This window comes from Rattus norvegicus, chromosome 4 (genome assembly GCF_021556685.1).
Source record: "Rattus norvegicus strain SHRSP/BbbUtx chromosome 4, alternate assembly SHRSP_T2T, whole genome shotgun sequence".
Lineage (NCBI taxonomy): Eukaryota > Metazoa > Chordata > Mammalia > Rodentia > Muridae > Rattus > Rattus norvegicus.
In genome coordinates this window covers 1,017,101-1,033,947 of record NC_141537.1, presented here as the reverse complement: position 1 = coordinate 1,033,947, position 16,847 = coordinate 1,017,101, and the positions used below count along the sequence as shown (strand labels likewise).

Sequence of the window (16,847 nt, the reverse complement as noted above, 5' to 3'; positions counted from 1 at the left end):
GGCCGAACTTCTTGTAGCAGTTGACTACACTGTGTGCAGGCATGAGTAGCACTTGTGGCAGATCATCTTGTCACAATTGTAATTCTGGACAAGGTGACAAAGGGATGACTCGATGATGCCACTGTGCAGACACAGCACCAGGTGCAAGGTGGACTCTTTCTAGATGTTGTAGTTGGACAGGTTGTGGCCATCCTCCAAATGTTTGCCAGCAAATATCAGCTCTGCTGGTCGGTGGGATGCCTTCCCTGTCTTGGATCATTATTGATGGTGTCACTGGGCTCAATCTCAAGAGTAATGGTCTTGCCCATTAGGGTTTTCATGAAGATCTGCATGTTGGTATCTGCTACTTGGCCACCTTGTTGAAGAGAAAGAGTGGTTTGGGGTTTTTGGGATTTTTTGTTTGTTTGTTTTGTTTTTTCTTTTTTTCTTTTTTTTTTTTTTTTTGGTTCTTTTTTTCGGAGCTGGGGACGGAACCCCGTGCCTTGCGCTTCCTAGGTAAGCGCTCTACCACTGAGCTAAATCCCCAGCCCCTTGTTTTTTCTTTTTAATACTTAGATCATTTTGTTGACTTCTCGGTGTTTGTTGAGGGCTGGTATAATTTGCATTTTAAATATATTTACCTGGATCTTCACTGCTTGCTCTCTCCTTTATCTTACCAGGCAGGTGTCCTTTTTTTTGGGACTGAATAGACTTTTTTTTTTAATGGTTTCTAGTCTGTGTTCTTTCACTGCCCTTTTATGAGTCAGTTTTTCACAGAGTTGGCTGTCACAGTGCAGGAAAGATTCGGCCAGAGCTTGAAACAAGGAGAAATGGGTGGCAGTTTTAGGACCTGTACTATCATATTTTGGAACACCAGGGGGATTATTAGAAGTAATATTATTATAAAGTAATGTTAATCTAATAGTTGGGTTATAATAATCCTTATTAACAATCTTTGGTTATTCTAAGTCAGTAATTTTCCTTATGAGATAATATTTACTTTCATCTCCATAAATATAATAGTCATGCGGCAGAACTAGTAACAGCTAATGATGAAAGAACAATTCCCTGTGTGTATAGACTTTGGTTTTTTTTTTTTTTTTTTTTTTTTTTTGTGAACTACTTTTTGAAATATGTTGAATTATAACAGCAGTATTGTTGGTATCAGGAATTGCCTTGAGCAGCGACACCATTTGGTAACTGTTGACATGGCAACAGCCCTACTTCCCAGTATTCCTTTGGTCCAAATCCCAACTCCTTGTGGGAATAGTTATGTCATATACCAAATGAAAGGCAGACTTCTTCTGCCCTCATGCTCTCTCTTCTCTTCATTCTTTTCTCTTCTTTCTCTTGCCCCTTTCCCTTGACTTGTTCTCCCATTAAATTTCACCAAGTGGAACTGTGTTAGTTTTGTGTGCTCTATTTGGATGGGTGTGGTGGGTATTTTATTACAACGAGATTTTAATAACAACAAGTATGATAATTTAAGAGCTTGGAAATCAGACTGACTGGAAATAAATTCCAATTTGGGCACGTACCAGGTGTTGAACTTATATTACTAATATACAAGTTGTGGGTGATAGTAATTTTTCCCTATAGTGTTGTGAGAATTAATCTAACTCCTTGTAAACTTCTTGTGTTTTATTACTTATCAACAACATTGGGTAGTAGTAGCCATTGTAATTGTTTCATTAAGTAAAATTTGTAGAGTTGTGCAGAATGGAGTTTATCAAAGCTAAATAGGGGAAACTACACATAACTAAATTGTATAATCAGATTTATCTTATAAAATTATAATCTTAAAGGAAGAAGGTTAGAATGTAGAATAGGAAATAATGCTATGCTATTGTTAGAAGTGATTGAACATTCTATCAGAAAACTGAAGAAATGGAAATTCATCGATTAAGGTGGAGTTCAGTCCATAATATATTCTATATTATGTTAACATTATTCTTAAATGTGATTTTTTAAAATTGACTAACTATGTTTTTAATGAGAAGAATTAGTTTGGGTTTGAATGCTCTTTTTTTCCATTTAGGCAATATGTCAGTATTGAGGGCACCCAGACATCAGAGCTCTGGAAGGCATGTTGATACTGTTTTCTTCTTTGTCTCCTGGGTGTAAGAAGTATAGCAGATCTTAAAGATCTGTATTCTTGTTTGTTTAAAAAAATTGACACATGAGAGAGAGAGAGAGAGAGTGAGTGTCTGTGTGTCTGTGTGTCTGTGTGTGTATCTGAAATGATAACAATATATTCTTTGGAAAGTATTTTGTTCTTTCTCAATTAAATTTATTCATTTGTTCAAATTGGCTACCCTTTATTATCACAGGTATAGGAAAATTAGAATAGTACTGCTTTAGTGTACGTTGAAATATACAGAGAAGAGTATCTTAAATTGAGGACTCCGTTATCTCACATAGATGAGAGTTTCTGGATATTTTCTATATCTTTTTATTGCACATTAAGGGGAATTTGCTGCTATACTGTGTCTTCAGACTTTCTCTTCTGTTCAAATAACTCCTCCCTTAATGTAGGTAAACATACTAACTTCTGGGTTTTGGATAATTCTGTATCATTGAGTTGAGTCAACTGGGCAGTCTGCTTTGCAAATGAAATTTCAGGTTTATGTGTGTACTACTTACTGGTATTAGAAGCATTTATTTAGCATTTTTCTTTAGTTCTTTCTGGACAAGATAGCTACATTTGCAGTTTCATTTGAAAGTCAGTTTTTCTCTTATGTGAAAATACTAGAAAATTCTAGATTACCAGCAAGACTTTATTTTGTTCTGGATAGTTTGGACTCAGCTCTGAAAGGGATTTTTTTGAATGTAAAGGAATTGATTTTAGGCTAGGGACACTTACCTTCTGGTCTATTGTTCTTTTGTCTGGCTTATGTAGTGAGGCAGGAGAGCTTGTGTGTTCTATGTTTCTTTGTTCTGAGCAACCTGCTCTCAAAATCTATTTATACCTACTTATACCAGAATTACAAAAGTCTGATTGTAGTTTTTTGTCTCATTTTCTTCTCCTACAATCTGAACCTGGTATCCGAGTTGCCTGTTTTTCATTGTAAGAAACCAAAGGCCACAGAAAACTGACTCTGCTGCTGTTAGATTGAGTCAGTTCATCAAAGCCATGTTTGGTGGAGCAAGCTTTTAATCCTAGCAGGTGAACTTCTATGAGTTCCCGGCCAGGCTGGTGTACATAGAACACCTTTTCATCCTGATACTAACACCCAGCTGGAGTGGCATTATTACCAGAATAAACTGAAAGGAAAAGCCGGTGCACATAAGTTCTTTAAAGCAATAGTCCTCCCATGAATGGTCTCTGAATGTTGGTGTTGGTGTTGGTGCATTAGAAGTAAAAGTAGAATTGGAATAATTAGCACTTTGAAGGCTTTAAGAATGCTAGTGACTGTAGAGAGAGTATCTTGTGTATTTGTATGGATATATCACCTTTCAGTTAAAAAAAATTATGGCCTATAGGAAAGGGTAGAATAGAAGGTGGGACATCCAGGAGGCAGAAAGAATTCTGGGATAGAGCCAGGTTGGAGAGATTTGCCCTGGAAAACGTGACCAGACAGACTCGTGGTTCCTGAGCACAGGTAATGAGCCACATGGCGGAATGTAGATTTGAGTAAGTGGGTTAGAATTTGTCAGAGAAGAGTCTAGCTCTATGGCCAAGGTATTTGTTAATATATTTTGAGTCTCTGTCTTATTTCTGGGAGCATGGGGCTTGGAGGAAGAACCGGGTCCAAACTTCTACAAGTGACAACATGAATCGAAACAAAATCGAAATCTGAGCAATGACCAGTATATAGTTTTGGTTACTGGAACTGGAGGATGATGTTCACCTGGAACTCAATCCCAATTTAGGTTGGGAGTGAAAGCATGATTTTTTCATATTAACTAGATGAGCTATTAGCGATGTGGCTTATGTCACCATGCAGACACTAAAGTTTAGGTTCTTCAGTATTTTTTAGAACTTAAAAGCAGACACCATGGTACCTAATCTCGGCTTTCAGGAGATGACACCAAGAGAACAGAACTTTCAAGGGAAGGCTACAGAGCAGGGAACCCCAGCGCAAGGAAAGACACAAGCACTATGGTAACCAGAGTCTAAATGCCTCATTTGACTGAGCTGGTTTCTTAGAAAAAATATTTCCGTAACTCTGTTGGAAAATTAGTCTCTTTACAATCACAAGATCTTCATTTGTTTTACTACCCTGCATTACAGTTCCAAAGAAATTGGCAAGTCTTTCCCATTGGTTTCCTTGTAGAATAAATTATAAAACCACAAATATTAAAAAAAAAATCATTGTTTTAGAAACACATTAACGAGAAGAAAGACATATAACAGAGTAGAAAGGATCTAGATTTTGGTTTTATCCCAGTTACTTCTGTTTCCTGTTTTGTCAGATTTAAAAAAAACAATGGTTATTTTAGAAACGACCCTGTTGAGGAAAAACAGAATCTGGCCATCTGGATTTCTTTTCTGGAATTAGTCTTTCTTGGTTGCCATCATCTGCTTACACGGTCCACCAGGAAGGGTGATTGTAGACACATATTTATAATTTATATGTGTATCAGTTTTTCAAGTTTTCTAGGGCTCTTATTAGCTGTTAAATGTTATCGGAAAATTTTGAGATTAGTGATTTGTGTCAGTAGATCTTGGGATAACTTCCTGAGCTATTTGAGTCTTTTTTTGATTGCTTGTGGTCAGTTTCTTCAGCATACTTGTGTACCATGTTGCTTTTCCTTTCTGAATTTCCTACTTCGTATTATTAAACAGATAGAAATTTAAGTTCTAGAAAGCAAGGGACGTGTAACTGAAGGAAGTACACAGTACGTGTCCCATGCTGAACACTAAGAAAATACTTAGTGAACATCTGTCAAAATGAGGGGAAAAAAAACTGTTGTGCATGTTTGTTGGTGTTTCTAAGTTCCTTTGTTGCTCAGTCTGGTGGGTAGACTCCAAGTCAGCTGCTTGTTTTAGTAGTCTGCATCTAGATTTTGACCTGGGTAGGTGCTTGTTCTTTGAAAATAGCAGGAAACTAATCTTCTTTTGTCTTGCTTTCCATCACTGGCTGGCCAAGCATGGTTTTGCAGCAGAATATTTTCTTTGCTTACTTAATTAGCTTCATCTTATTAGCCACTGGAGTTTTAAAATATTTAACATCCTTTTATAATTCATATCTTTTTCATTTCTTTTGGATGGGCCACCGGAAGTCAAATACTAGAGGAAATGTTTAAGTTCCACAAAATGAAATATTCCTTTCCTTTAAAAAAGTGGTCATAATACTTTGATACTATATTCTTGTTTTAACTTCATGACATTCATTTTTGTATCTTAAGGTCTTTGACCCATTTGGAGCCTGTAAAAGTATTTGATAGATATAAAATGACTAGATTGTCTTTTACTAAATTTACAGCCAAACCTGTGCCTAAAACTCCTTTTCCAATGCCTTTCTTCTACTTTTTTTCCAATACCACATTCTCCGTGAGTCATTATTAGACATCGCACAAAAATTAAATGTACAAAGAGTCATTTTAGAAATTAGTATCTTTGACTTCTACACATTAGCTCTATAAAAATCAGGTCTAATATTGACTTGTATTGTTAGATGAAGCATCTTTCGTGTTTTTTGGAAACTGATTTCTTGTTCCTTATACTAAGAAATTAGGTCAATGTAACCAGAGCATTTGATCCATCTGTGACTTCCTTTGTGTGCTGTTTCCTGAATCATCTCTTTGATGATTCCGTTTAGACCTATTTAATCTCTGCACATGTTTGGGGCCTTTTACAAACCCTTCCTGGATTCCCAGGATGTAGATGTTTTCTACCCTGTTAGCAACTTTACTTTTCATTCTACAAGAGCAACAATTTAAATTCTATTAGTCACATTCTGACTCTCAGTGATTACTCTTTCACAATTTTGTGTCTTGGTCTCTGATTTCTCCAACTATTCCTCCACATCCTTTCTCCATGTGCTTGTCTAGTTTGCCCTCCACTGAGGACCGTGTATCCTTGCATTTCCATGAATCTCAGATAGAGTAGCTCACTCTGCTTGTGGAGAGACCCATGCACTCTGCTGCACTGTGGAACAGGTCAGCTAGCCCAGTGAAGAGGAACACTATGGTGTTGCCTCTCAGGCCAGGGCAGTGGGGGTGCATGGCCAATACTCAGTGGTCAAACATGAACTTTGCATAATTTCCAAGTGAGACTCTTATTTTAAAAGTCCTTAAAATATAAAGGTAATGCAACTTCCTTTTAAAGCTTAATTCATGGTTGTAACTTTGGAATATAATATATCATGGCTGTTGTCTTTGTTTAGTGGCATTTTCTGTTGGATTGTTATTGATGACACTTAAATTCTTGCAGATTAAATAGTGGACTGTTGTGAAAACACTGGATAATCTGCTCAGTTTGTCTTGAGTTTGTAAGAATGTGACATGTACTTACATTTTACCAGAAGCCATAGCTATGGGTGCTAGGATCTGAAAATATCTGTATGGGCTGTGTATTAGGTAAAGATGTTGATGGTTATTGGTCAGATAAGGAAAAGTTATTGGTGGGGTTGTATTTAAATGCTCCCTACATACTGGCTCCCAAGATCTGGAAGCCCTGAGGAGCAGATCCTCAGGTACCCCAAGTGATGCTTTGTAAACTTTGCTTCTTAGTTTAACTCATCAAAAATGGATAGAGTCTGTGATTAGGGAATAGAAGAAGAAAGGTGGGACTTAAGGATGGAGTGGAGGGTCTCAAGAGAGAGGAGAATGGGGAACAAGAGAGGAGACCAAGGGAGGAGGAAACCACCATGTAAGGAGATGGACCCTGAGCATATGGCCTGGAAAAACAGCAAGTAACAAGGGACATTATGGCATGGAAATAGGTTAGTATAGCTCTAAACCTGCCCTATTAGGCTTATGACCTGTAAATAAAGTACCTGGATTGTGTGTCTTTTATTTGGACTAGTTAGAGTAAATTCCTTTTGTAATTGGTGCCCTTGAGTCTGAGATTAAGTCTCATGCTCTACTGAAATGAAGTTAGATATTATACTGTGTATTTCTGGTGGTGCAATAACTTTGCAGTTTTTCATAGAGTATTGAGGTGTTTCAATATGTGTGAAAAAGAGGCAGTGAGTAGTTTTTTTAACTATGTGCTACTGCAGTGTACACAGAATAGCTTTGTTTGGAATTAGCTAAAGTGATAGGTTTGGGTCTTGCTTTACTAACAGTGTTGTTTGTAGCAGAAAAGGTTCTATAACAGCACACATCATGCTTAACCTAATAATATTATCCAGAAACAATGACCAATTTCTTTAATATACTTACCCATTATTAATGGACTTCTTTATGGTTCAGGTGCCGGGCACATTTATACATCTGGGTGAGATTGCAAATTTGGTTTGGATATTACAAATGCTGATAAGGTGTTTTTCTATCGATACTGGAATAATGTTCTGTAAAGCAGTTACTACTGACAAAAATTGAGCTCAGGTTTTTTAGTTGAAGGTGCACTTGTTTCATGACAAATAGAAAATAATGCTGTTAGACTGTTTTTACCTGTGTGTAGAAAAACTTTAATGTTTAAGATAAAGTGTCATTATAGTATATAAAAATATTTACATAATGTGCATATATTTGTGTGTGTGTGTTTGTGTGTGTGTGTGTGTGTGTGTGTGTGTGTGTGTGTGTGCGCGCGCACGCATTTATTGATGGATGTAGTGTATAGATGAGATCATCTAGTTACACTGACTTAGTATCTGGATATGGGAAACAGGGAACCAAACTTTCTAAAAATGATTAGTAAGTTTTTGTTTAATCAAATGGCTGGCAGAAACTTGAAATTTCTTTAACATATTAGTTTTAAGTTCTATAGAAAGTTCTTTTAGGAAAGAAAAAATAACCATTCCAAGAAAGTTCTTTTTGTTTTTCCAATTATAGTGAGCTGCATTGTTCTCCTAAGCAAGGAGGTGGACTTCATCCTTCTTACCACTTTCATCCTTGCCTACCCCAGGGACTGTGTTACAATGTAACAGGATGGTTTCCATTTATTAAAACATGATACCGTGAGTTCATTGTGACGTGCTTTAGTCTGAACAGTGCTGAAGAAAAAAAAAAACAATTTTATTAGTTTTTGTACTAAGTATAGAAATAATGGCCATTCATGCAGGTGTTTGGAACCTAAATATTTGCACCTGAAAATAATAGAAACCATATTTCCTTAATAAAATTTAAGGAAAATCTGTTTTAACATAATGATTAAATCTTATTTTATTGCAGACCTAATATCAGATTAATCAGTGAGTAAGAATCCCGATTCTACGCAAAGAAATTGATTCTGTTTTGCTCAAGAGATGAAATTGCTTCTTGTGGCCATGAAGGCAGGTATGGAGAAGCTAAGTGAGTTCTATTTCTTAATGGATAGTTGATTTGTTTTATATTTTTAGAAAGAGTAAGCCTCGCAAGTCAGTTCTATAATTTCCACATATGAAATATATATTACAAAGGAAATATTTTAGTCTGAGTCCTTCATCTATACTACCATGTAAAGAATTTTAAATAACATAATAGTCCCTAGTGATTCTCCAGTGAAAACCAAAATAATAATAATATTAATATTAATAATAATAGACATTGTCATTTTTATCTTCCATCTGGTATAAAATGGTAAGAAATTGAAAGCTACATTTCTCTTTTCCTTTTTCTTTTTTTATTTGAATGGCATTGGCAGGGCCTTATTTGTCAGTCTTTACAAATAAGAAAAACACACCTCACAACAGTTCATAACTGCAGTTCTGGGCAGTCCGTCTCTTCCATCAAGTCACATCCATCAAGAAATACACAGAAAATTAAGCTGAAACTCGATTTTCTTCTAAATTAAAAGTAAACGATTTTCTACCATTGCTGGTGATCAATGTTGGCATCTGTGTGGTGCGTAAAATGAGGCAGGCAGCCGTTGGGCATCAGTGCTTAAAGCTATTGATGGGGGTGGATCCAGACACCTATGGAGATGCTGCCACAGGCAGCCAGCGACTAGAGATGTTACTCAACAGACAGTTTTCTGAGGGAGCAAAGCTTAAGTTACTGGGGGGTTGGCACTCTCTATGACAAGCGAAAAACCTATGAACTCTTAACTCCTTGGCGTCAGTGAGAAAGACCAGGGAAGAGAGAAAATTCAAACACACACACACACACACACACACACACACACACAAAAACACACAAACACACACACACACACACACACACACAAACACACACACACACAGAGTTTATGTTAGAAGGAACAGTGTTCCAGCCCATCATACACAACAGATCCACATAGTTGATGGATGCCCTAACCCTTGTGCTTTATTCTTTGTTCTATCACTTATATATCCCAGCCAAATTTTTCAAGCATCATTAAATTGCAATGTAATTGTTTTAGTTTTCTTCTAAATAAAGACAGGAGTATTATTTCATTATTTATTCTTAAAAAGTATCCTTAAAAGACTCACAGATCTAACCACTTATATAAATATCAGTCATATCTACTTTAAATCCTCAGAATGAGTATCTACTCAAGAGCAATTTTTAATAAATCTCATCAGGAAGCTGAGGGCAAAAATGTGTATAAGAAATCAATTGTTAGTGCCAGAGATGTTGGCCAGTGAGTGAATTTTCCCATAATTCTTAGATTAGGAGGAACATGCTGGCACTGAACAGAGTAGAAATCCATAACAGCATAACAGCATCAAGTCCTCAGGACACATAGCTCTCGGGACACATAGTCCTTGGAGCTGTCACACTGAGTCGCACCCACACGACTGTGGTAATGGGGGGGGGGGTGCATACTAGATCCTATCTCCATTTTAAACTTGATACTTAAATGGTTTATTTTATTTACATGAAAAATGCATGAAGCTTGGGATTTGCTTCTCAATAACTTGAGAGGTTTCTTAGTTGTTTGTAGTTCTCTGTGGTGATGTGAATGTTAGGAAAATCCCAGAAGCCACTGAGTACTAACAGAGTATTATTTATTCTTCTGCTCTTAGCAAGAGGGCAAGAAACACCTGTAGCTGTTTCTTAAGCAGGAATATGTTCAGTGAATTTCTTTAGTGTTTTACAGTTTTCATGGCACACATTCCTTTGTCATATTTAGTTCAAGTATTTTGTTGTTGTTTTGTTTTGTTTTAGTTTCTTGAGAATAGTATTGTCCCCTTGCTTTCTGTGTTTGTCTTTTGTATATAAAAAGGATACTGATTCCTGTGCTTTAACTTTGTGTTTTTCAACTTTTATCAATATTTATCAGCTCTAGGAGTTTTTTTTTTTAAGATTTAGTTTTTATGTATAGAATCTTAAAACCTGAAAGTAAACATATATTGATTTCTTCCCTTCTCATTTGTATTTGCTTCATTACCTTGACTTGTTTAATTGCTTGACCTAACACTATAAGAAGTTTGTTGAGAAGTGAGAAGAGTGAACATCCTTGTCTTGGTCCTGATTCCAACACAAATACTTTGACTTCTTCTCTCTTATGAATGACTTTTGCTGTATATTGCCTTTATCAAGTTGAGGTAAATCCCTTGTATCTCTATTCTCTGCAAGACTTTCATCTCAAATTGAGGCTGTATTTTATCAAAGGTCTTTTATGTTTGCAATAGGGTGGTACTTGTACTTATGTGGTAGATTATGTTAATTCTCATGTATTGACTCTTTCCTCCATCTCTGGGATGAAGTTGCCTTAAGCCTAATGGGAAATCTGTTTGTGTTAATGCATTTGGTTTACACGTATTTTATTAATGCCTTGTGCACGTATGGTCATCAGAGATGTTGGTGTATGACTTTCTTTTTTGGTTGTTTGGTTTCAGCATCAGGATTAGACTCCCAGTAAATGTTTTCTAACTGTTTTTGGAATATCTTACCTTTTAAGCTTTGAGAATGTGGTGGCCGCCATTTTCATTCTTTTCTTCCCCTACCTTTATATCGGCTCAAATAGGATTCAGGAAGTAATATTGACTTATTGTCAATACAGATTACAATACTGTGCACACTCAAAAGGTATACTTCTTGGTTCTGAACCATGAATGATCTTGGTTCCATTACTATAGGGCAGCTGATAGAAGCTGAGGTAAGGTTATTGGGCAGTATCACTAGAGAGGCTGTAATTGGCAATTGTGAATTAGTTTAAGGGGTATACTGCATAGCTAGCAGTCTTTAAAGTGACCAGGTTGGGTGCCATAAGGAGTTGGTACACCAAGGTCAGGGTCTGAATCAAAAAGCTAAATGACAAGTTAGTACCATTTGTGAGGGGGGGATGTCAAGGACGTAAGGACCCTGGAGGAGTGTTTGATTATTTCTCCTATTTTTCTGATATCTAGATTTTGAGAAATTGGACAAAATTTCTCTAGATGTGGATAGTACTCACTGAAGACCCTGCTTGGTTTTTACATTAGAGTTTACCAACAACTCCTGTTTTCTACCTGGGATTCCATGGGTCTGGTATATAGAAGAACAGGGTCTTGCATTGCTGACAGAAGTGATTGGTCCTTGATCCTAACATATGTATCTGGAACGACCAATGTGGGCAGCCCCCATATTTGTCTGGCCATTTTTTGCAATCATCTTTTGTCTGGTCAAAGAGGAAGCAGACAAAGAGAACATAATATGTAGAAGGAATGACAGATATAGGGATGACAGTAATTTGGATTGGCTCCCAGCATGGAGCAGTTTCCTGATCCTATTGGGAAAGTCTGTTTGTTATCAGTGGGGATTCCTTGAACCTCAAATCTCTAGATGTAAGTGATACTATGGATGGAAACGATCAGATGAGAAGCCCAGGTCTAATCCAGTGGAGTGGAGCACAGATGCTAGAGTGGAGTCTCATTCTTCTGGGATTGGGGACAAGGTGGGTGGTCTCAACATCTTGTGGAGCTTAAGAGAGCAGGGTCCATGAAGGGCCCTACCATTTAGGAGAGACAGCTAAGAGCTGCTGATCTGGAGGGGACAGAAGAACTTGGTCTCAAATGTTGATAGGTAGTGGACAGGAGACAGCGTGTGGCCTTAGTCAGTGTTGGTCAGTAGAGTTCCATAGGAGAGAAAGGGGGTGACAAAGTAATGGGGTAAGTCAATGGTCTAGGAGGGGAGCGCATTTACTTGAAAGACCAGGAATTAGTACTGACATCGATACATGAGTTTGAAAGGTGAGACAAAAAGAGGTCACTTGGGAAGAGCTTGTAGCCTAAAATGAGCCAGAGGTAGGAGTTTTGCTCAATCGAAGTTCCTGTGACAGTTTGACAAGAGTGGTTTTTAGGGAGCAGTTAGTTCTTTCTACCTTACCTGAAGATTGAGGGTGGTATGGAATATGAAAATGCCAGGTGATGTCTAGGGCCTTAGACAGAATTTCAGAAATTTGGGAAGTAAATTCGGGACCATTGTCTCACTGACGGTATGAAAATTGGGGATGATCTCTTGGAAGAGGAGCTCAGAAACTGTCTGAACCCTTTTGTTAGTTGTGTGATATGCCTCCACCCACCCCAAGAATGTGTCAATCAAAACTAGGAGGTACTTGGCACATTTGGCATGTGGGTAAAGACAAGTTGCCAGTCAGTTCCAGGAAGTGAACCTCTGCCTTGTTGGGTAGAAAAAGGGGTGCTACAATACCAGAGGTTGAAATCTGACACTTGACAGACTTTGGAAGAGGCAGTGATGGATTTTAAGAAACTTAAGTCCTTAGGAGTAGGCTTCAGGTGGGTTTTAACAAAATAAGACAATGCCTTGCTGTTAGGATGAAAGATGTGGCCAAAATAGGACAGAATTTGATGAGTGTTAGGAAGTGAGAGTGGGGATGTGGGTTGCAGTGTAAGAATGTCCTGGGGAGGGTGAGACATGTGTAGGCACCTACGGGCCGCAGCTCTGGCTGCCTCTTCAGCTCCCTTGTTTCCCTTGGAGACAAAAGAGTCATTCGTCAGGTGGGATCGGCAGTGGACAAACCCAATAGCTGTGTGGAGATGGGAGGCCTTTAGCATGGCCATAATTTGGTTTGCATTAGTTACTGATCCTCCTTTAGTCATAAGTACCCCATGCTCCTTCCAGTTAGTGGCATGGGTCAGGATGATATGGAAAGCATGTTTAGAATCTGTGTAGATGTTGAGGGTTTGTCCCTGTGCCAGTTGAAAGGCATGGGTAAGGACTACTACTTCAGCCTGTTGATTGGTGATATGAGCAGGAAGGGCCTGTGCCTCAGTGTCTGACACTATGGGGCAGCTGGCTCTTATGGCTCCTTCTTGTAGAAAGGAGCTTCCATCTGTATACCATGTATAGATGGTCTGAGGCAAATTGCCCTCCTGTATGTGTGAAGGGTGAGGTAATAATTCCTCTAAGGTTTTAGTGCAGGGGTGAGATAAGGAGTGGTTAGTATTTGGTGGAGAAAGAAGATTGGAAAGGCAGGTGTGATTGAAAGGTTAGTGTGGAGTCTTCTATTAGTGCTACCTGAAGAGAAAGAACCTTGGAGGGAGGTAGATTCTGTAAACCTTTGAAAGGTAGGAGCTGTGACATGTTATAAGAGGAGAAGACCATTATAGGCAACCCAAATGTTAGGTTTTCTTATTCTTCAATAAGGAGTTCAGCAGCTGCTAAGGTACAAACACAAGGTGCCATCCCTGCATGGTTAGATCTAGTTTTTTTTGACAGGTATGCTACAGGTACAAAGGAGGGTCCCAGTTGGTGACCTAAATTCCCAAATGTTGGTATCAGGAACTGCTTTTACCTCCAGCAATGTTGTCATCTGGTCACCTGAGCATCTGCTGTCAAGGCAACGGTCATCCATTTCCAGCATACATTTCATGTTACAGTCACACCACATTTCACATAAAAGGCAGATCCTTTCTGCCCTCTTCCATTCTCTCTCCTCTCTTCCCTTTTTCTCCTCTCTTTCTCTCCCACCCCTCTTCACCCCTTGGCCTTTGTCTCTACCATTCCAATAAACCTCTCCACGTAGAGCCCTTTGGCCTGGTGTGGTTTGTCCAGACGTGAGCCATAGAGCCTCTCTGTAAAAGACAATGTAAAAGGTGGTATGTGTATGGCTACTTAAAAAGACAACCAAAAGCCATCAGTGGCTGAACAAAGAGGAAAGTGAAAGGAAATGGATTCATTGGATTTCAATCAACCTGATAACATTTTACATTTTATGTCCAGGTTTGGTGCCATAGGAGAACAGCCTATAGTATAGTTGGTGACCTCCAAAGGAGCTGGGAGTTGGGTTGAATCTTGTGAAAAGATCAAATACAGAGAACTCATTCTGAACCGTACACAGATCCCATAGGATGCTTTATGCTAAGAAATATAATGTCAGTGCTGGAATATCGATATTGGTTAAAACTTAGACTTTAATACCAAAGTACTCATTTTGGTTCAAACTGAATTTGAACACCTGCAGCGTGAAATACCGAAGAGGGCACCATCCCATATTACCCCATGTACCAGCAGGTCACATGGCACCAATGGGTCATTTGGCCCTGGTGGGCTGTTCTCATCTTGACAGACTTTCTGGCCTGTAGCTCCAGAAATCTCTTCACCCAATTAGCTATGTCACCTTAGAAAGTCACTACCATGACAAACCTCAGATTCGAGCATCCAAATTTATCGGCTGGCTGGGTGGTGGGGGTGGGACTGGGGCTGTAACTATCTCTGGAAATCAGTTGAGAAGCTGTGTGAAGGCAAAGACTTAGTTCAGCTCTTCCTTCACTCCTTCATTGGAGTCCCCATGGAGTCCGATGGTTAGCTTCAAGCATGCTTGTCTAAATCAGTGAGGTTCTGGCAAAGTCTCTCAGGAGACATCCACATCAAGCTTCCATCAATAAGGACTTCTTGGCATCAGCAATACTGCCTAAGTTTGGTGGCTGCATATGTGATAGATCCCCAGATGGGGCAGTATCTAGATGGCCTTTCCTTAAGTCTCTGCTCCACTCTATGTCCCTATATTCCGCTCCCTCTTGAGTATTTTGTTCCCCCTTCTAGGAAGGACTGAAGTGTACACATTTTGTTCTTCCTCCTTCTTGAGCATCATATGGTCTAAGAATTGTATCTTGGTTATTCCAAGCTTTGGACTAGTTAGTATCTACTAACTGTGTTAATTCACTCAGGATGATATTTCCTAGTTCTATCCATTTGCCTAGGAATTTCCTGAAGTCATTGTTTTTGAAAGCTGAGTAGTACTTCATTGAGTAAATGTGCCACGTTTTCTGTATCCATTCCTCTGTTGAAGGGCATCTGGGTTCCAGCTTCTGGCTGGAGGGCCTTTGCACTAGAATGCTTCCAGTCTGATGTCTCTCTCTCAGACATGCTCAAAAGTTTTTGTCCTGGGTGATTCTAGAATCCCATAAATCTGGATATAATATTTTGTGTAAAATTACGGAAGCATTTTAATTAAATTAAAATAAAGCAAAAGTTAAAACTATGGATAAACTCTCTTCCAGCTTAATTTTTTCTTGGTTATTATCAGTATCTGAGATACCTGCTGGGTGACAACAGCAAATTAAGAATTACCCTGCAGTCCCTTAACCATTTTCTATGTATCTGTGGTGTTGTGTGTTGTAAGAATGTTGATGGATGTGAGTGTGTGGTGCATGCCTGTAACTGTGTGGCTTTACCCATCTGTGCATGTGTTTTTGGAGTTCTGAGAAGGATTTCAAGCGTCTTCTTTAGTGCTGTTCACTGTTCTTGACATGAGTTCTCTTGTTGAACTAGAAATTCAGTGTGGGATTGGAGAACTGGTCAGCGAGGCCTCAGGATTCAGAGGTAATAGTTATGTGTAGCTATCCCCTATGCCTGGCATTATGTATACATGCTGAATATTCACACCCAGGTCCATATGTTTCTACCCACTGAGCAATTTCCCAGTCCTAGAGTGGTGAATGTTTGCTTAAGATTTGATAACAGACCTTAATTGTTTTCTGTTTTTGCTTTCGTTTGTAATTTTCCATAGGTAACTCTGCAGGTGGATATTATAAAACACACCTGAATAGACCAGAAAATAAAAATAAGAGTAGATGCATTACAATCAATTCTATAAATCGTATTTTGCATACTTACCTTGTGAAGCACAGTTGATATTTCTGGGTTTGCCTGTTATATAAACAGCATAGTTTGATATAAGGACAGTTTAGACTCTTTAAATAGAAAAGGAATAATAGAGATACATCTCTTGAAATAGTATAGAGAATGTGATACTTTATCACATGAGAATTAAAACTGAGCCACATAGCCTTCAGCAAAGGAAATGAGGGAGAGGTATGTATATACCTTTTGCAGCACAGTCTCTGGAATAAAACAAACAGGGACATTTAAATAAATATATAGAAGCGTTTAAGACTTCACTTCTCTTCCAATATTTGCAATTACAGAGTCAAACATTATATCTTGGAGTCATAGATCACTGTGCTATCTAGGATTGCACGATGAGGACGGCATAGTGGCAGTATAGCAAAATAACTGATAGGAAAAGCAGAGCAGTCACCCCATTAGGATTCATATGAATTGCATTTCCTCCCTGCTGGGAACTAAGCAACAATGGGTGAAACTGTACAAGTACCTCTGTAGTAATTTGGTGTCTTGGGGTTATGTCCAGAGGATATACAGCTGGAGCACATGGTGTTCAATTTATTTTTAGTTTGTCTGATTTAAAATGTGATTGCTGTTAGTAAACATTTTTGTGAAGATTGCTTGAAATTTATTTGCACTTTATTAGAAATTGTAGAATCATATTTATACTTTCCAGTCCTGGGGGTAACTGATGGTTGTACATGGGGAACAACTAAGTCAGCAAATGATTAAGTCAGACAATGCTGAAGAAAAGAACATGGGATACCACAGATACAGCTGCCTAA

General features: G+C 38.4%; 1 pseudogene; it reads right to left on the bottom strand.

Moving 5' to 3' along the window:
• Nucleotides 1-16,847, bottom strand: part of LOC148006206 (polyubiquitin-C-like) — a 1,402,189-nt pseudogene that overhangs the window by 444,997 nt on the left and 940,345 nt on the right.